This window comes from Bombus affinis, chromosome 8 (genome assembly GCF_024516045.1).
Source record: "Bombus affinis isolate iyBomAffi1 chromosome 8, iyBomAffi1.2, whole genome shotgun sequence".
Classification (NCBI taxonomy): Eukaryota; Metazoa; Arthropoda; class Insecta; order Hymenoptera; family Apidae; genus Bombus; species Bombus affinis.
This window is the reverse complement of record NC_066351.1, coordinates 3980090-4002052: the sequence shown is the minus strand read 5'-3', so window position 1 is coordinate 4002052 and position 21963 is coordinate 3980090. Positions and strand designations below refer to the sequence as shown.

At 38.2% G+C, this 21963-nt stretch overlaps 1 protein-coding gene across 4 annotated transcripts in view; it reads right to left on the bottom strand.

Moving 5' to 3' along the window:
• The window catches only part of LOC126919519 (LIM domain only protein 7), a 156456-nt gene extending 142330 nt beyond the window's left edge, over window positions 1-14126 (bottom strand). For 3 of the 4 annotated variants that reach the window (XM_050728855.1, XM_050728852.1, XM_050728857.1), the window contains exon 1: window positions 13718-14126. The gene's annotated coding sequence lies outside the window, so the exon portion shown is untranslated. The remainder of the gene's footprint in view (window positions 1-13717) is intronic. The other variant, XM_050728858.1, reaches the window with a different exon arrangement.
• Between the last annotated feature and the right edge of the window lie 7837 nt (window positions 14127-21963).

Below are 21963 nucleotides of genomic sequence, written 5' to 3'. Positions count from 1 at the left end.
GAATACCATTGATGATATATATCGCTCGTTTCCACTGTAATTTATAAATTTCTATGCAACCGTTCGCACGTTCCATAAATCGGTACAGACTTTTCCGCACATATGATTTTTAATTAGTGTCGACAAGGAAATATCGAATAGCGAGAAATCACCCGTTCCAGCATCCTGGAATCCTAGTAAACATTTAGTATATCGGAACCGTATACCGTGCTGCCTTTCTAAATGTCGGAATGCCGCGAGGAAGTTGAACACTGGTGTTGTACGTTTAAATCGCACTGCTGGCAATTATACTCAATCGTTTGTCGGACTGTCTGGCGAGTCTTCCAACAAATTGAAATTACGGATTAAATTGGAATTTCACGATTAATCGTGCACCTTCCCTTTAGCGAATCGACGAATTAGATGTTTTTTCTGAAGATCTGGCACTTTAGAAAATTACGCAAAATATCCTGGCTTAATATCTTTTTTCAATTACTTCAATTACCAACAATTTATACAACGTTAAACTTATTTAGTTGATTAGATGACAAAGTTCTTTTCACATTCGAAGTTCGAATTAAACGCGTTTCGAAATGCAAACGAGGAATTAGTAGCAGCTCGCTCGTTGAAATCCAATTCATTCTAGCTGTATTACGTGACAGGGCAGCCTATTGTCATCTATTGTTACCGGATATCCGACGTTTCCTGCAGAACCCATGCAATTCGTTGTCCTACTATTTTATAAAGGTTGAAAAGCCTAATGTAGTATATGTCAGGCGGCTGAAATTCAATAGCAAAACCAACTCTAATTTCTCTTTATATTTCCTCCCTCAAAAGTCAACGAAATAAATATCGTACCTATGCTGTCAACGTAATTTTGATGGATCGTATATGGCGCAAAATACCCATGTAGCGTATCTAATGACCTCGAGACCAATTTATAAATACGCAAGTGACATTTTCTTATATCACGATTTCCTTGATTGAACCAGTGCACCGTTCACGTTCATTACGTAGCTGAATGCATTATCGTTAATATGCATTTTAGACGGGTGCAACAGTCGCTTAACTATCGATATTAAACTAAATTTGCATCAACGGACGCATAGGGAACATGCTAGTTGCACCAATTTACCGGAGCTCGTGTTATACGTGTTCGCAATCATGTCACGTATAGTGATAAAATCAAGGCGAGCACCTGTTACTCTGATAAATTATTCCAACTATCAGTTCGACAGTTTGCTGCAGTAGATTATGTGTAACGGAATTTTCAGACTCGAAGAATACGTCGAGAAGCACCCTAACGACCGTCTCTCTGCTATTGATTGAAATACTACCCCCTCTAGTTCAACGCTCGTGTTGGGGAGAGATTCACCCTACGCGACAGCAACTTCCGTACAACACCATGCAAATTATATTCAGAACATTCCAAATTATTTTCTCCATACATATATTATGTGTATTTTGTGTTTTTAATCTTTTTTATATTTCTTATTCTTCCTTTGGTAATTAGAGAATTTAATATCGAATCTATTCGTTGTTAATTGTTGATAATAATATACGGTATAAATTATTTACAAATATTGAATATTTTAAAACAAAGGATTGATAAATAAAAGTAGGAATATAGTATTGATCTTTTGAATATATAATTTAGAGATAATTTTTCTCATATTCATTCTCATATTCATATAAAAAAAGTGAAATTTCAGAATTAAAATAACAAAATTTTTGGTTGTTCCTATATCGCATAAAAAATAGTAATAATAAAATTTGATATATAACTTATTCATGGAAATTACGAGGAAAATATGACTCTGATGTAATATGTATTTTGGAGGTAGTCCTCGTATTGATCGCAATGCTGCTTCACATTTGACATCAGTGAGGGGAATTCACCCTTCACTTTTGCCAACCCAAGTGCCATATACAAAGTCGACGAGGGTGATGTGCATTATATAATGAGAAAGTAATATCCCACACTGTTTATAAACATACACATTCTCTTCTACGTAATATCGTTAATCGTAAAAATGCATCGGTATTTCGTAAAATATTACAAAATGTAAGAATTCTGTTATTCTACAGAATTCTATTTATATACTCCACATTATGTTATTTATTGCGAACATGTTTAATTTTCATTAAATTAACCGTATCGATGTTTTTCACCGTTGTTGGATATAAACTGAAACTATATCTGCGAAGAACCTTTACAGTATTTTCTAAAGCTTGTGACGACCTCATAATTTCTCTCATCACCATTTTTTCCACGGTGCAAGGAGATCTAAGATTTTGTCAGCTCTTTATTATATTCGAGCCTTACTTCTCACGCTGCACGCTCGAGCACTTACGAAAAGGAAATTCTTCGAGAGCGGCACACGCAAGGCGTGAGAAGTTCTTTTTTTTTTTACGTCATACCGAGTTTCCACTGCATAAAAAATAAGGTGAACGGGTGTCTGTGTGGAACGTGTCTCCGTAAAATTGCACGAAACATTTCTACGAGAAGAATTTAAAAATTAACGTCTTAAGTAACGTACTCCCTGCAAAACTCTACTCTCTTCAATAGTACCTGAATAATTCCTCTGATATGAGTAAATATGTTCAGACAGAAAGAGGAGAACATTTTCGTGACAATAAAAATATTTAACTTTACTAGACAATTTTACAATCTTAAGTAAATTTCTCAAGCGTTTACAATATGTTTATAAATTGCTAAAAAACTTAAAAATTGTTATGATTGAACATTTTTTAGAATTCTTTTTAAAATTTGATTTTATGATGTTATTCTATGCTACTACGGAAGTGTAAAATTTTGTAATGAAGTAAGTTTTTAAAAACTTCAAGTGTTTAATTTAACACCTTAGTCGCTTTCAAAAGAAGCAACCTTTAAATAAAGCCTTTGAAAACAGGATGAATGAAAGGAAATGCAAAGGAAAAGTGGCTGCTAGTAGGTGTGGAACAAGATGAGAGAAGACTGTTTACACGAGACGAGAAAAAAGACTCGAGCTACGATAACGTTGCAAAGAGGGAGCAACATACCACGCCGTTTCTACAAATATTCTTCCAGGTGTCGTAATAATTTTCTTCATATTCGTGACTCGTTCGAAACGCAAAAGTATCTACCATATTCCGAAGTAAAATTAATGTTATAAATATTTAGGTCATGGTTAAATGATCGAACTCGTAACAAAAATTCTCGTTCAACTCTCTCATGTTGCCCAACCTTTTCTCCATAATACTCGAATTAATTAAGCGCTTCTATAAAATTGCTAGTAAAATTCGTAAAAATTAGGTTAATTAAAGTTGTAGAAAAACCGACATTAAAAAATTACGCTATTACGCTGAAACTATGAACGAAATTAAACGAAATACATAGAGTTTACAAAATAATTCGATATAAATTTCGCTTTATTAATATTGTAATATAGAATATCTTATATCAATTTTATTTTTGTGTTTAACAGAATATACGAATTCTCAGCACAACTGTTATCGCAATTAGCACGAATCACTCTCTGCGTTCATTACCAGAAACCATTCGATAGGATCGTAATCGAAATACAAAATTTCAGAGAATAACGCAGCCGTCTCCTCGATGCCATTCGTTCCGGAAGATACAGCTGAGAGAATGTAATAAGAGACCTCGATGCAAAAGAAATGTCGGAGTAGACTGCGCTGTATTCGCGCGAGAAACGCCAGAGAGAAGAAAAATTCGTATTGTAATAAAATGACAACGAGGACGTTGTACGCGACGCCTTCTTGACGAAGAATTTTGTCATCTATATCTTGTTAATTTGCAGCGTGTAACGACACTTGTATCCGTCGCTTCTTCATGTCATGCCCACGGAAATTTCCATCTTCACCAATGAGACGTGTATGTTTTAATTATCACAATGGTTCACCCGAAACGAAAGCTATGTAAACTGTAATCAAACGATGATTGTATCTTTATATAAAAATTAATTGAACCTGAAGAATTCAATTAAAAATACATTTATTTCTTATTTACAGCGTTTTGTGGAATTTTACACAATTTTATTCGATAAAAGCAATTTCGTTCGCTTCGCGTCATTTTAAAACTGAGCTGGATTAAACAAATACTGATAAAATACTAGATTTAAAGAGGAACGATTAAAGAGACGAATAACAGATGTACTCTAAATATGTATAATCCAATGTACGTGTTATGTAAACATTCCAAGTGGCGTCATTGTAAAATTGCACGTGATCGAGAATAGACTGAGAAACGTCGTAACATTTGACATTGGAAGTATTTAAATTTACACATGTACATCTCTCTACCACTTTGAAGTAAACTTGCATCATACAAAATGTTAAACAAAAATTACTATTACGTTGAATCTTTTAAATTGAATTTTACAATAATTCGGAATTTCACGATAATACTGAAATTGTGCAACTGCTAAAGCAGAAATCGCGACGATCATTTTTATATAACAAAAGGAAAACATTGGGTTTAGAAAGTTGGGAACATTAATAAATGGACAGAACTATGATCGACGAAGTTTCCATTGATTTCCCACTTCCCGAAGTTACAGATGCAGCGAGGTGCATTCAACGGATCTCGCGATTCCATTCGTTCGAAATGTTTCAGAGAAAGTCACGGTAGATCGAGCAACAGCAACGACTACTGTGCAACTTAATAGGCCGTTCGAAAGTCAACGTTTCCGTGAGCACAAAGGATACTCCGGCCTCTTTACCATCAATGCCTCAAATCATGCTACATTTTCATTGTCTCTTTAATTTCGTTTCTCTAACGACTGTCATCGAGATCGCTCAAATCGACCAAAACTGGATGATAGAGGATACGTATGTATTTTGCGTCCCGCAATTAAGAGTGGCCCAGTTTCTCCAGATGAACGAGATAGCTTTCACGATATTAATACGCTTAATTAACACACCTCTTTTTAAAAAATATCATTTGAATGTTTTGCTTCTTTTAAGTTAAATAATGATATGTATATATGTATATCTGTAAAACATAAGTTCCTTTATCTAATTTTTTTGCAAATAAAAAATTCCAAATTTAAATACATCATAATTCAGCACATTTGAACAATTCTGCAATAAAAATGAATCGTTAAAAAAATGCAAAATTAACTGTTTGTAGCGAGGCATAAGAATTGAATTACAGTAAAGTTAATATAAAAGTCGATTTTAGAACAATTTCAAGCGAAAAAAGAAAGTAATGGCGCTAGTAATTTTGACTGTTATGATTAGATAACGAATGTTCGTGCAAATTTAAATTTACGTATACATCGTTAAAGTAATAGAATCTAAATAAACGTTCTTTTCATCCTCTACCTGTAGCACTTTTTTACGATATTTCATATAGTCTTGTACATTATACGTATTTTCTACATTCCTACTCATTGCAATTCTTCATAAATTCATAAACATCTGAAATCTACTTATGATATACTTATTCAAACTTTACAAAATGTTAAATAAAAAATCATATGTTCTACAAATTTATACAGGATTTTACGAGGAAAGCTGATCTATCTGTACCATTAGTTTTCTTCAACACCAAATAAGGAATCAATTCGCTGTTTCTTACTAATTCATTACGCAGCATTATCGATTCAAATATTACAAAGGAAAACGTAGCATTATCGTTAGAGATAATAAATCGCGAAACGGATACAACGCGTTTACGAGTTACATCATCCGGCAAGTTAGTAAGGGACTTTCACGTTCCACGTTCTACGATTTCATTACCGTTCAATTTGTACGTCGAGACAAAAAGACACACGGTACACCGACTCGCGAATATTGGACTCGTAATAGATGTTCCAGACAAGCTTTCCGTCTCGCGCGTAGGCTTGCAAATCGACTCCCATATAAACAGGCTCGCGACTTCGGTGTAAATCTACGATGGCGCCTACGGCGAAAACAATAGACAACTTTCTGTCACATCAATCTATAGTCTACGTGACAAATCTGCCTCGTATACACGTTCTGGACCTCCTTGTACAGCGACACGAGACTCTAAGTCTTTGTCAACTCGATAGAATAAAATAGTAACCAGCTTAGCAGGCTGAACTGCCATAAGAATGAATGAATTCTAGTAATTTGTGATTGTACACAAGTTGAAGTCGAAATCGTATTTTGTTTCATTTTACAGTCAGTACATAGTAAATTTCTTTAAAAAGGTACTAATAACTCATCTGGATTCAGAAAATAAAATATCTATAACTCATAGCTGTCTTGCATCTAAAATGATCTTTTCATGAACATTTCAAATTGCTATAACAAAGAAAGAGAAAAGAAAAAACTACATATATGACACTAAATAATAGAATGTTTGATAAAATATCATAGGAAAATGAGATTTCCTATCTGCAATTAATAATGATATATGTGAATTTGTTTTATTGCTGTCACTACTAAAATCACTTCGAAATTAACTGTACTCGTCACATTTTACTCTCGTCGGTGTGTTAACTTATGGATAAATGTGTCGTATTAAATATGTCGATAGTTACGAAACAAATTACGGAAATTTCTCCTCATACGTAAGTGAGTAAGAATTACCATGGAGTGAAATATTTGCTTTAAAGGAGAAACAAATCGCCCTTGGAAAGCTAATAATTGATTGACTTCCTTCCATTTCCTAGCTACCATTTAGCAACTGTATCTTCGACTCTCGCAATAAATACCTTTCTCATTATTGCATCGTTGCATCAATCTAACGAAACGCTCCTCCTCTTGTGCGAAGATTATCTCAAGGCAAAATCGGCTTGCGTGTCGATTTACCGTGATGAATCTCCTACAAATTCGATTAATAAAGAGCAGAGAGAAAGAAAAAGAAGATCCACGCGCAGATGCTGGATGAATCACGGGGACATCTTGCTCGTGGACTCGCAGTCATTCTAAGGCAGTAGGCAACTACCATACACCAAAAACGACTTCCTCCAGTGTTGTCTCTGACTAATTTGTTACCACTCTTGGCAAGCTTTTTACGGCATTCGCGAAGCGCATCTCTCGACGCGCAAAGTATCGTGCGTTCTCCTAGTGTTACGGTGTACGGTCATCGTCGTGCGTCGACCTCTTCTGGTCTACTTAGAAGAGGCTAAGTAAATTTATTAAGCCGATAGGGCTCGCGCCGAAGAAAGTGTAATAGCCATAAAAGCGGTGGAACCGCTGACCTCCTGCTTGCTCGTAATGACTAGTTGCAAAAGGCAATCGATTTCTCTGTTCGTTTGTTCACCGCGAGAAACCGGAGTACTCTCCACGGTGTCCATTGTTATAAAATTAATGTTTTCGTCGACGAAGAGGATTTAAGGGTGCATTATCGACCGCAAGTATGGGGATCGGACTTCGGCGAAAGCATGAAACGACATTCAACCGAGATTAGAATGGTTAATGAAACGCTGCCTTTGAGTCTTGTAATTTAGTAGTGTACCGTCGCGGTAAATTCGACATGGTCCTAATTTTGAGATAGAACACTCGATTCAAATCGTCCAATTAGAAAGTGGCACGAGGCAGTCAGAAGATACGTTCGATAAGGATTCAATTCGATTTAATTAGCTGTCGCCGTGTATTTTTCATGCAACCGATCTGTAAATTCACACATAACGGAAAACATATACGTTGGAACTAGAGCAAACTGTAGGACGGTACAATCGGCTTTCTAAATTTGTATCAAACGGCGTCACTTTCACCACGTGATCGATAAATCGCGAGATGCAACCCATTGGTACCCGTGAGAGAAAACATAGCATGAACAAACAATTTTTCGCAATCACCCTTAGTCCTCGAAGTCGCTTACGTGGATCGATAAGTTCCAGAATAAAATGGTTTGATCCACTGATCTATCACACTCGGAAGGATTCACGACCACGGATTGTTTCGAGTTCCCTTATAAAGATTAAAAGCTAAGCCAGTCCGGGTTCTGATATCAATGTATTTCATAATCGACACTTACTATGCTGTAATATATAATAGCAAGATAGCTCTATGTTCTATATTATACAATTTCGATTGCAGAAGTTATAAGATAATCTACACGGTAATATGCAGAGAGTGATATAGTAACGTTGACTAAGAAACATTCATTAAAAGGTATGGATCGAAGTTGATGATACGAATGCAGAAGTATCATCGAAATTCGTGGAAAAATCTGATTCGACTTATGTGAATTATTGTAAGCCTTTAATCATGTAGGAATAGAAGCAATATTTTATAAATACTTTATACGTATGAGGATTATAATTTCTAATGTTGAAATATACGTTTATTCTTTCTATTATGTTGCATTTTTGCATCAAGATTGTTAACTTCAGTTTTGAAATCATTTCCAAGGAAAACTGCTGATCTCTACCATCAAAACGTTTTGTAATAACATAAATTTTAAATCAGATAAAATCGAGATAAGAATTGTTGGTAACTATAAGATTTACTTCTTTTTTTATAAAGCTCGAAATAAGTCTATAAGAATCGGCATTGCGGTGAATCGTATTTATATGCAACCAACGAAAAATATTTATTACGCAACAATTTTCGTTCTTGTACACGTTATAAAAATTTAAGAAATAATTAAAATAATATAATTATTCAAATTAATTTATTCTTATGGTTCCAAACATTTTCAAGAAAATCATAAACAGCTATGCTTACTTTGTAAAGTCACGTCTCATAAACTAACAATATTTAATCGTTCGTGACCTAAAGAATAAACATTTCACTCAGCCATAACTTCTCATAGTTCCATACACATCCTCTCCGATTAAAAATGTATTACATTAAATTTAAATTAAGATTAAAGCAATCCTTTACGTAACATTAGACCGATAATCTCAACGACGCGACTCAGAAGATCTCCAAGAATCCTTGAAAACCCTGTATGTACGTTCACAGAAAATTCCACTCCACACTCTACCAGGAAACATAACTATGTTTACCCTGCAGCTTTCACAATACCGTACACACTCGCTAATCAAGCCACATTAGAGTCCTCTCATGAGTCCATCCGAAGTGCTTGCACCAGGCGCATTCCAACCACTTGAGAACGTCCCCAAACATCCCGAAATCCCTTCCGAATACGTTCCATGGTCAGAGAGAAGCATGGAAACCCCGAACAACGGCAATTAATCACGTAAAGCTGGGGGTTCAACGACTGATCTCGCGATGCTTGCAACGCGAGTACGTGCACCGCGTAGAAGAGACAGAGGAGGCCAGTGCTCTCATCGCGACTCCAGACGATACTCTCCCGCGTCACGAAGAATCCTGTTTTCCATCCATCCATGGGGCTTCACCCTAATGCCGCGCGATGGAGATGCGGCGTGGCGGTTCAGGTTTATCGAGAGTTCTTTCGGACGTTGTAACGGCACTCGAAACGTCGCTTATGCGCGTCTCCCTCGTTTCATCTCCTCCGGCAAGGTTCTTCGCCTCCTCTACCTCTTCTGCTCCTACGCATGCACGCACTTACACTCATACACGAGCGTACAGCTCACGCATCTCTCACCTACACGCTGGTGAACGCGCCACGCCGGCGACCGGTTTCCATTGGACTCCAAACAAACACGCATTGACCGACGACAACGGTAAACCGATCTTCATCGCGTTTCGTGAACCCCCGCACATCTGTGTTTTTAGCTCGCCCCTTTCGGTTCCATTTCAACGCTTTTCGAGCGACGGAAAGTGGAATTTTTAAATTATTCGAAAGTTGGTGAAATTCGGGGGAAGCCGCTGTTCGTGTTCAGCCAACCGAGTGCATGGGCGACGTTCTTTATCGTTCCACACCGAGTGCATCGGGCACCGGTAGTTTGTTAAGTGGAAGAATGATGATTCTTTTTAGAAAGAAGAAATTCGTGCTTGAGATTTTTCTCGACCAGTTGCGTGTGGTGAATTTCTATGATACACGAGGAGTTAATCGAGGAGGATGCTCTGCAACATTCTCGCACGTATTCCTGTTTTGCAAACGCTCGAACGGTTATTGATAACCGTATATCACTGATTAGTCTTCTTGCTAAGTGGTAAGATGCTAAGTAAGGCTGTTTTCAAGTACTTGTTTGTCACGTGAAGAAACGTGTGGAAGATAAGAAACGAGAGGTACAATACTAATTAGTCGAATGTAAATCAACTGTGGCAGAACAGAATATTTACTTATATGGATCAGTGAAACATCTACATCTTTGTACCGTGGAGAGTACGCAGAAAAAGATCTGTACAAAAAAAACAAACAGAGATACGTCTACGAAGTTGCAGCATAACACTTGCTCGAACCTACAGAGAGTAACGAACGGTATATTTGATCGAAGAATATTCACGACTCCAACACGACGTAGGCTAGCAAATTACAGAAGCGTTTCGTTCAATTAAAGTTTAATGAGAGACAATGTTTCCTCTGTAAAACTAACCCGAATCTAACCCAAACCGCAATCTGGTTGCAAGATTGCCAATGAATTGTACGGAATGACGATTAAAAAATGCCGGAGCTGCGTTTAAAATTAGTCGTTCTGAACGGTACCTCGACCGAGTCGCTCGGTTAAATAATTGTTTCCACAGGCTAGTCACGATCCATTTTTAAACTAGACAATTTCAAACCGGTGGCAACGTCCGTTGAAGATATTCGCATGAACATTATTCCACCGACATCTACGTTAATACATACAGGAACATCTTGTCGTGTAGTGGCTCGCGAGAGTATTTAAACATTTATCATAGAAAACTTTTTATAGGAACCATTTTGAAATTTCATTGTCGCTGTAGTAAGACACGATTGTCGTCATAACATGGACAAAATTTAGAAGTAATCTAAAAAGGTATGTGTAAATTACAAAATATTTTCTGCAAGTAAACATACAGCAGCAACATTCTTTTGTACAACATTTCAGATTTCTTTCAGACTTTACGAATATAATCATGATGGTAAAATCCTATAACTAGACTCATATCTTTTAAGAATATAATTTAAAAAATACAATCTCGGTAGAAAATAGTTTTACCTAGAAAATATTATAGAAAGCCCTACACTTTCGCTATTTTATACATTTTTTCATATTATGTGTATTCTGTGTAATTTTGCACTTTTAAATTGTCTATAAATGCATACAAATCCACAGTCTACTCATAACAATACTAATAAAATTTCAACGTATTTCATATAACAAGCACGTACGCACGCACCCACACACAAAATATATTTATAAAATATTTCTGTAACTGTAAGTGGATGCATAAAAGTATGTACACTGCGAAATTCGGACCATTTCGAAGAAACATAAAAATGTGCATCCAACCTAGTTAGATTTATTGTTGATAAACATCGTCAAATGTATGTATGATTTACGAATGACCTGACAAACTGGGAGTCTTAATTGGCAGTAGCTGCTAGGGATGTTTCACGCGTTTTATTTGCAGATTAGTCAGATGGTGACTACATGGGGTGCCCTACGAAACATCTTCTGAATCATTCGCAGAGAATCAGAAAGTTTCAACTGTTGCTAGTTTTAGACGCTTGTCTCGCGGGACGTTCACATTTGCCCGACAATTCAAATGGTGTTTACCACGCGACGCTCATGCCGAACAAGTGGATACGCAAGACTCGGTCAAATAAGTAACTGTTGTCCGCTTTGGTTTACCCTGGCCGACAAACAGATGAATTTAAATGCCAGAGAGGGCATTGAGCCGTGATTCCAGAGCGAATCTCGATAACTTATCAATTTATCAATGTGTGTCTGCTACTGTATCAATTTATATATGATAAAAAGGGTCGTGAGGAATTTACGTTTGGACATATGACAAGCACTGAATCAATAACCCAATCGTTCTTTTACTTCGATCATGTTTATGATTTGTAGGAAAATTTGATATTTGGTGAATCACAATTGTCCAAATGTGTATTAAATTGGCAAATACTAGCAACATTCAGATTTCACAAAAATACGCCTATATCATACTAAGAAAAACAGAAAATTATTTTCAATACAGAAAATTTCCTTGATAAATATTTTGATGATATAAAACAATAGTACGCCGAATGAGATTAGTATATTACCAGAGTACCATGCCTTCAGATATCTAAATAATTGAATTTATTTATCATAGATGACTAAATTTAAACTCTCCTGTTTTTTTATCGGATTAAGGGAAATAATTTTACACGAGCTCGTACAAAATTAGAACACAACTATCTCTATAAACACGACAATTCATAGTCGCTCATAAATGACTCACATCCAGAAATTACGAACGTTATTTCGAACTCCGAAAATTTTTTGTTGTCACGTTGCCACGATGGGTCAATGTGAATCGTAAACAACGATCTTCAACGTGAACCTGTCCGGATGTCGACAAATGTAGACAATCGGAGTAAACATCGTGACAATGTTGATACGAATCCCTTCCGTGCGCCAACTCAACAGCTGCAGGGATTGGGGTGAAAAATAATCGGTGGTATGTAGAATTTATTGCGGACTGAAATGGTGAAATACAAGGTGACACGGATGGAAAATGGATGCAAGCGACGCCAATAAACTACTGTCTGGTCAGCGAAAACATCTTCCTAATTTTCTTCCTCAAAATAACGGAATAAATTTTGTGAACCGCCGAAGAGCAAACAGAATGCATATCTGTCCGTTTAAATTACACGGATAACCGTAGGAAAATATAAACAATACTCTGTTGAAAAGTGTCCAAGAACTAAATGTAACGTGTAGACGGTAATCGTGATTTGGCCGGTTGACCAGCTGGGTCTAACGTTTCGCGTAATTTCAAACCTGAAGGAACTCGTCGTATAAATGTCAACACGTACTGCAGCAGAAAATTTCGTATGATACAGGCCAGCCTCACAAAGGGTGGTGGGCTTAGTCAAGTCGACTATTTACGCGGTTTGCTGGACTCGGGGGACGTCTTGGATTGCGATTTAAACGGTCATCAATTATAGATCACAGGCTGTAATCAGACGTCAGTACGTGGCCACTTCGTACGAATACTTGGTACGTACCGGCTGATCGATAAATATAACTTCTATTTCCGGCATCATACAAAAGCTTTAACCTTCTCTAAGACTCTCTAAATCACTAATCCATTAGCGACGGTCCGAGTCGATCTATTTTACGCCAAGAAAATTGAGCTCGATTCTGTTTGAACGTCGATGCTTTAAACGTCACGAAATACTTCGGAATAACATTCACGGGATCGATCGAACTTGAAATCGGCCAAGCTTAAAGTAGTTACCAATGTTCTATGGATGTAGAACGTTCGATTTTTAGATGCATGTCGAATTATGCCTAGCACATCAGACAAAGTGATACGTAATTTCAATGCAAGCCGAATGCAATTCAATCGTAATCTACGATCAATTAGACAGCCACATCGAGAAACACCGTGCTTACGGTTCGCCAAGGTCCGACTCGGTCGGCCGACTCGAAGGTAGTTCGCGTGGTAATTACGCCGTTTTAGAACGATCTTAGTAACCTCGATTACGTGCGCACGTTTCGAACCGACGGCCAGGTAAGAAGCGCTCGAAACACGTTTTATTCAAGGTCTTCACCGGCCTCGTCGTGTCTCTTTCTCGGTGGCGACGTTTCATCAACACTGGTTGATCAATCTCCCGTAACGATTTTACTTGCGACACTTACAATTTCAATAGCGATGAAAAGAGAAAAAAGACAAATGACTCTTGTAACGAGACAATGTTGTACAGAATCCGAACGATTCTCCATACGATACATCTCGCGAATGAAGTATATCAAAGTCGTCCTACCTTTGAGAGAAGTTCCCGTTACGGGACGTCGAGTAATCCACAAGGAGACAGAGGGTAGAAATCCACAAACAGAACAGCCCCGTGCTCGCGGAAAAGCTTGTCCACCAATAAATTGTACGCACTAATTGTTCGTCAGTGAATACGCGTGGAGTTATGCACGACCGGGTTAGATTATGTTTAGTTTAAATCGTACAGCACTACCGTAGACTTTTGTTCGACACGATGCGAACAAACGAAAGAAACAACAAAGAGAGAGAAAGAGAGGAGTTTCAATATGCAGCCACCTACGAGGACGAGTGTTGCAAACAGAGACGATCGAAGAAGACCGACTGAACCGGCTCACCGTGAGGGACTGACGATGCTCTTCGATTGCTCGTTGCTCGTTCCGCAGCCTCTGCGCTCGGCTCTCGACGCGAGTGTTCGACGCCAGTCGACTACCTCCGGCTAGCTTCGACCTTTCTCGAGTCCTGAGTCGAACTTACACATTAGAAAGAGAGGGGGAAGGCAGGAAGCAAGGGAGAACGAAATAGTGATAGGAGGCTGGCCTCAGGCTTGGCAACCTCGACGAACTTTTGCTCAGGTCGAGGCCGTACGAACGTTTCTGTTTTCGTGCTGGAATTAAAGAGCCTCCCTCGGGATCGGGCCGATGATAACGCAGAATCTATCGGCACGTTCCTCTTGTTACGCAAGCGATCGAATTCTCTGAAAACTCGCGATCTCGAAAAAGCTATGAGCTCGAAAAAGCGAGTGTAAATATTTTTCTGCAAAATAGGAGTTTAATATTGAAATAAGGATAATAGCTGGCACATACGTCGGATAGAAAATAATTGCTATGCGATTAATATTGCCTATCTCATCGGCCTAGAACTTTATTCTTTGACTCATTATTCCAATTTGATTGGCAAATGCGACTGTGTTTGTTGCAGGTGTTTTATAGAGGCTCTTTTATTTTACTTATTAGTTGAAACTTATGTAAGTTTGATGTCAAACGTCTATTGCGTCTTTATTAATTCGTATGAATGCATTATCTGCAATAGAGATGTGCGACGGTTGTCATCCGCAATTGGATATAGAAATTGTAGATATTTCTAACAATTCAATCGTGAAAAGAGGCTATTATTAATTTCTGAAGAAATAAAATAATTTTATTTCATTTGTGCCAGATGTCTAAAATTCGTGTCTAGATGAAAATTATAGGCACGAACGAAAACAAAAAAGAAAGAAAATGAAGTTAACGTTTCTTCAAAAGATTTCAGAAACGATGTAAATCCCATTGATGATACGTATATACCTCGTTTGTATTCTGCTCACGAACTTGTGTTAGTTCGAAGGCTACGAAATTACGTCGGAAGAAACCGGTAGCAAAATAAAGCGATACTTCTCTGTTTCTCTAATAATAGAGTAGAAGAGCGGCTTCTAGATTAAATGCTGTCTAGGACCTGAGAAACAGCCAAGGTCAAGACGTTCCCGAGATTGAACGATCAACGTTGGATTTATTACCAATTCCATGCACCGATTTAGGGCGTTCCTTTTACGGGAAAAGGAAATGAGGAACGAGCTCAGCCGCGAAACATCCTGACACGTTATACATGCTCGTGTTGGTAGACAACCTGCCCATCGAAAGTCGATGGGAAATAGAAAGTACGTAATGTCATCGTTGTCCTCTAGGTTTGTCGGTGAAACGTCGAAGACACGAGGCATCGCACGTGCATTCGAACCATGAATCACAAAGGTCTCGGCGAAAATGTTGAAATTGCGTATCGTTACGTTCAACATGGACTTGAATATGATTGATGCACCTTTAATTTGTAGTGCCAATGTTACCAAGACCTGTGTGAATCTGTTTTGTGGCAACATTTACCAATCGAGTATGCAATATTTAAAACTGATAGTTAGAAAGCAATTGCAAAGCAAGATCGTTTATTTTCTAATTTTTTAAATTAAGATATACTTATTCTTTTCACTTAATTAAGATATTATATCTTATTGATTTATTATTATTTATTTATCTTACGATTATATCTTAATTAGGATATAAGTACAAATTCGAGATTATTGATTGAAAGGCGTGAAAGAGGGTTCTACGAAGTAAAAAAAGATGCTGTTTAAAACATCTGGATAAATCAAGCGAACAGAGGGATGCGAACGAAATAAAACCTAAATATTTTTACTACCGTGAAACTCTGGCTGTCTTGTATCATCGTTGTCTTTAATGACTTCGCGTTTGGTCAGTGCTACATTTAGACAGGAAAGCGTAAACCAGTAGCTACCAAACCACGAAAGTTAATAATATCTTTTTATGAACTACCTTGAAAGTTCATTATCACGTTTTCTCAATCATATCCTTATTATTCCTCTGATATTATCTGATTGAAAAGACAAGTATAACAGCAAAAATCCCTGGTAATCCGTAATTACGAACAACAGAAACTGTAAATCTCAATGACTACAATTACATTAATGTCTTCTTTTGCCTTCATTTTGCTGATTGTAGTTTAATATATCCTTCGACGAACATTACTTACTAAATAATATTCTTTTTAAATGTCAAGACTAAATTGAGTATAATTAGCGACAACTACATAGACGGCATTCAGTATGATTCTATTAAAATCTGATTCTAATAAGGGTGAATTCGCATCAAATACCGGTCAATAACATTCTTGGTGATTCCAGTCATCTACAATTTTATACGTGACTACAGAAAATTTATCGCAATATCAAAGGACGCACGGTGTATGCAAACGAAATGGTCGATAACCATGGTGCATGCCCGTATAATTAACTAGTATCTTTTACAACGTGTTACACCCAAGAACCGGTAACAGATGGTTCGAAGACAGTGGTGCGTCTCGGTCTCAGAAATCTGACGTTCTATTAGTCCATTACGACGAACATGACGATTAAAAGGCTCCTGGAAAACTCATTCCAACGTATCGTATTCATCGTGGCAACGTCTCTATATCTTTGTCGAGTCGCGTTATTACCCTATTAGAAGCCGCAATGTCTCTTATTTGTCGTGGAACGGAAGCGCGATCTGTTTATGACAATCATTTAGACGCGAGGGAAAAAGCCATTGAAAAGACGACGTGTGGAGTTAATCTTTTAACATTAATATGTGTTTATTGATCGCTGCTCTTTGATAACGTAAACGAGATTCCACCTCGTCAGATTGTCGTACCACGATACGCCGTTGATAACGCAACGCTTGTATTTTCACCAATGCCTTTTCACGTAAAAGATTATATGATCGTTAACTATCTGATTTTTCACCCATCGCTACCTAACTCAATTTATCATCAAATGAAAAACCGAAGAAGTGGAAGGATACGATGTTGCAATTACTTGGCTAGTGCGCGAATGCCCAAGGTTTCAAGTAAAATTACGAAAAGAGATTTTAATGCGCCTCCAGTGTACTCTGTATCTCGATATCGTGACGGATCTACGCGCCAATGTAAACCAGACGAAAAGACCGCACCGGGAATGCATGGAATCAGGTTATCTGGTTGTGTTTGTCTAACAGGTGGATATTTTGTGGCCTGGTAAACACGCGACCCGATAAAGGTAGTCCTCCTAAACATATTCCAGATAACAGCCGAAAGGGGATCGTTGTTGCACCCGTCGGCTTACCGCCTATAATTTCTCTCGCCACGAAGCAATTAAAAATTTTTCCGTGGTCGGAGCACCATCGTTTAGGTCGACATAGAGCTCCCGTGTTCCGAACGATGTAATTTTTGTTTTTCCTTTCCGCCTTTTTCCGCCTCGTTCTTCTTCCCCTCTGCTTGTGTTTCTCGCCCTCCCAACACAGGTCGGCGAAACCCACTATTATCTACACGAGCGAAAAAAGAACGAGCATTAATATATATTCAGCAGATCCTACCACGCCGCTACAGATCATTATCCCGGCAAGAGAGGACGGATAATCCACCTTCGCGCGGTTCTTTCGAGGCTTTGTTGGCCACGATCACTCGACGCTACTTTATATTCGAACGTTTCGCGAGTCACGAAATCGATACTATCGGGCATCATCAAATTTCGCCGTTATTCGTATTCGTGTAAAATTTTCAGTATACCGTCGGTCATAAAGGATTTAACGCCATTTTCAAAGATTACAGTTTCGTTCTGCATGAATTTACATCGCGAAGTTACTCTTTCAAAGGAACCATAAGCATACCGCTATCGATGTCTGGCAAAGAGTCGATGAAAAGTTTTATCGTACCAATTTACAAAGCAAGCTCTCATCAACGGGATTTACGACGGGTACTTTCGTCGTATTTTCATGTTATAATATATCTCGTTTCGTTTCATATACTTCGTTCGTGTAAAGGAAACCGCCTGATTTGTATTCTAAAAATGAAATAGTCTCGACACGAAAGATGTAACGTTTACATCAAATCGAAACGTTAGAAAAAGTAAAAACGACACATCAAAGAGTTTCTTCACCTTCATTTTCCAAGCTGTCATTGAAATACAAGCATCCCGTTTCCAGGAATATCCGTTAAAGGAGAAATGCTCGTAACTTCTTTCGTGCTATAGGATGTAAATGAAAATATACCAGCTATGTTTTATCCGGTGTATGGTCGGGTGCTCGTGTGTCTCTGCAAACAATCAGGAACGTCGAAAATATCGAAAGTCACGTGTATGCGTTACACACGTGCGTATGTAAAATGCAGAGAGACGTTTCGAGAAAGGAAGACCAGGGTGAAAGGCGAGCCAGATGTATATATGAGCGCATAGTCAAGGAGGGTCGAAATTATCCCGGAGGAAAGGCTAAGTCGGTGCCTGTGGGCTCTCGCTTTAAATTACAACCAGGAAGATGGTGGGCCCCCGACCATCTGGACCCTTTGTTTCACTCGAAGCTCGTCCTTCCCCAAGGCACGCGATACGTACGCCTCAGAATCTTCTCCTTGGCAACTGAAAATAAAGGACACGAACGTCCTTTCCTTCTCTCTTTACTTTGACCGAGCATCACGGGGGAGAAGCTTCTTGGAGCATATAGCGGCCCTGGAACGACAGGAAGAAACGAGAATGTTGAGCGTCGTGTACCTACTAGGATTTTTCAACCCTTTCTTGCGCATGACCACACTAATTGCTTTAATTGCAAGGGGAATGTAACCACTCCACGTAAAATAGGGCCTTAACGTTCTGACCTGGCAAAAAGATCGTAGCCATCTTGCATGGACTTTGAATCGTTGTTGAGGGGCTATGTATCTTAGATTTCCAAAAATTGAAAGATTTACGGGAATAAGGCGACAGCTTTTTAAATTGTATTTATCAAAGAAAAGAAAAGCGCAGGTTTCATATACAAAGGTGAAAAGTTTAGAATCGTAAGTTATAATAATCAACAACACGTTCGAAAATGTGATTTGATTTTGATCGATTTTTAGTTGATTTTTGTTGATTTGGAATTGCTTCCTTATTCCAGCATCTCCTATGGCGAGCAGGTGAAATTGAAAATAGTGGTAGTGGTTGTGTTTAGTTATTCTGTGGAGAAACTGATATGAATTATTGTCATTGTTTTAATTATTAATTTATATATTTGAAACATACAACTCGTATTGAGGAAAAAATAAAGAACACTTGTTTTATAAATCGATTTCGAAGAAAATCACAGATAAGTAAGGTATAATATTTTATATTTTCCTCGCCTACGATGTCACGAGAAACAATTACCCGCCTCTCAAGAACGAAGTTCCAAGAATCACTGCGCGAAGGAACAAGGTTCGTCGCAGTACGACTTTCGCGAATTTAAACACGATCCTATTTCAAGTGTCTAGCGATTTTTATGACTTGCCGCAGGGAATATAATTATTAACGATACAAAATCGATGCAAGGTATTCTTAAATCTTTTTTTGTGAAAAAATAAAAGTCACCAGAACACGAATCTGCTCGTTTCTTTTCTTCGTTATATTCTGTTATGCTTATAACTATATTTTATACTTTCCCTGCTGGATTCCACGAGGAGAAATTTTTGAACGAACTTTGCGGTCTCCCGGCTAAATTTGTTCACTTTCTCGATCTTTATTCGCGTCCTACAATTTCATCACATTCACCGTTCTGATTCAACATCTTTATTATTTCAACACGTACACACGCATGGCTTGATTAGCCTGCAAGACAGGAATCGCAAAGAGACCGTTTCCATCGTACTCGCCTTCTTCGTCAATAGAATTCCTCTTATTAAGAACGCAAGCGTAATCACGTTAGCGTTAAGTCACTATTTATGGCTAGATACTCATTAAGTTTAATAGAAGCAACATACACACAGGCCCGGTCATGGAACCGTTATCTTGAAAGAAAGGTGTAATTTTGCAATCGTTGTAAAAAAAAGAAAAAAGGCACGACAGCGGCGAGGACAGTAATCGAACGGTCCTTTATAATTGCCGAAGGCGCGAATTAATTTCCCGTTTCCCAATCTGGCTGATGTTAACGGAAACAAGAAAACGGCGGCGCGTTTAAAATCACGTCGCTCGCTGAAAGCCGTGCTACGCATTTGCGCATCGTTCGATACCGAATTCATTTGTCATTCTAAACGAATCACGCGTTTCCTCTCGTGCATTCTGATCTCAGAAAAGGGACTAACGAACCGGCAGTTCGATAAATGGCAATCGTCCCCTCGATTCTCGTCGCTCGGTCGACAAGTTTTACGCACGTGGCATCGTAATTCATCCTGCCGTGATTTTGGATTCAGACTTTCTATCGAGAAAAGAATATCGTCTCACGTTTAGACCCGACCGATTCGAATACGTGCCTCGTACAAACGTACGCCTTGCGGATAAACAGCAAAAAATTGTCTCGACCGTGAAGAAAGTCCAACGAAAGTGATCTCATAACACGACGAGCTTCGCTTATTCTCGATTCCCGTCGCATTGTCGATGAAAGCGATCCGGCGAACACATTCCTGCATCTCGTTAAGTGTCACGAAATTTGCATATTCGCAGTTTCTTACCGGCCCCCTCCGACAGTTACTCCCTTTCGGTGAGAATCTTATGATGTAACAATTCGTCACGCTTCCAAGAATCGACGTTGAATAACAGTGCGTGAACGTCCATGCCGATCGTCTGTTCTAATTTCTGTGATGCAATATTTTATACTCGAATTCCTATCAGCATTGTGTTATTAAGTCGTTAAGAAACACTTTCGTTGGAAAACTTATGATGTCATTATCGTTACAGTATGTGTGGCACTTTTTGGTTCAATGAACGTTTCAGGTGAAGGTTATAAAATTAAATGAGTAATTATATTTTTAGTGATTATGTCATATTCTGTTACTGTAGCAGATGGAAGGAAAACTGTTACAATACATAGAATTAAGTTATCGATATACATATAATATTTTTACTGTTTTAACCATTCGAAGCCCTTAACACTTTAGTTTTGCTAATTGATACTATAGCGCGAATTCCTGCCATGCAAACAGTTCTTACGCCTTACGCCGAGTAATTTCCACGAAAAGCAAGGAAAAACATACACGCTTGACAGGTTGACCGTTCCACCTACCGTTTTAATCGAGCCGCTACTTTTTACACCCTTTCAGAGTAACGCGATCCAAAAAACCAAGTGCGCTGCGTAACCTGCTTGAATCGTTAATACTCGCGCATATTTGAGAAATTAACGATGAGTACCAGTATGGTGTGCGAAAAAATTGAAATACATTTTCTTTTTTATCAAACTAAAGCACGATAAAGTAGGCTAACGAAAAGTAATGTGTTACACTGTAATAACCTTTACAGGAGCTTAAATGAAATCGATTTAATCTATATTCTCGTATATGTAAATGCTCAAATTGCAAATAAGTTTCGCACACGTGACGGTGTGCACACGCGTAACACCAAAATGTAAGAAATAATATCGTAATACATTATGTAACCGCATGCATTACCATGCCGTAATGCCGAGTACCTACGATTACCTAAATTGCACACGTACAAAATTGTACGATCTTACCCACGACGATTAATAAGCAGCTGATTGAAAATGGTATCGTAATTGCATCCTACGTATGCAATGGTATTCTACTCGTCTAAATCAACGAATCTTCTCAGAATGGTATTTTCCATGGGAGAAACAATCGAACCTGAGAACCATTTTCCTTCCACCTAAAAGTATGATCAAGCATTCAGCAAAAACTGGTGGAAACGGAATGTTAATTTGTTTCAAGGAACTTTCTTCGTCGTGCAAGGTCTGCGTGCGCGTAAAGGGGAATCCCTTTTGCGAGGTTGCTACACATCCTTCAATGTGCAGC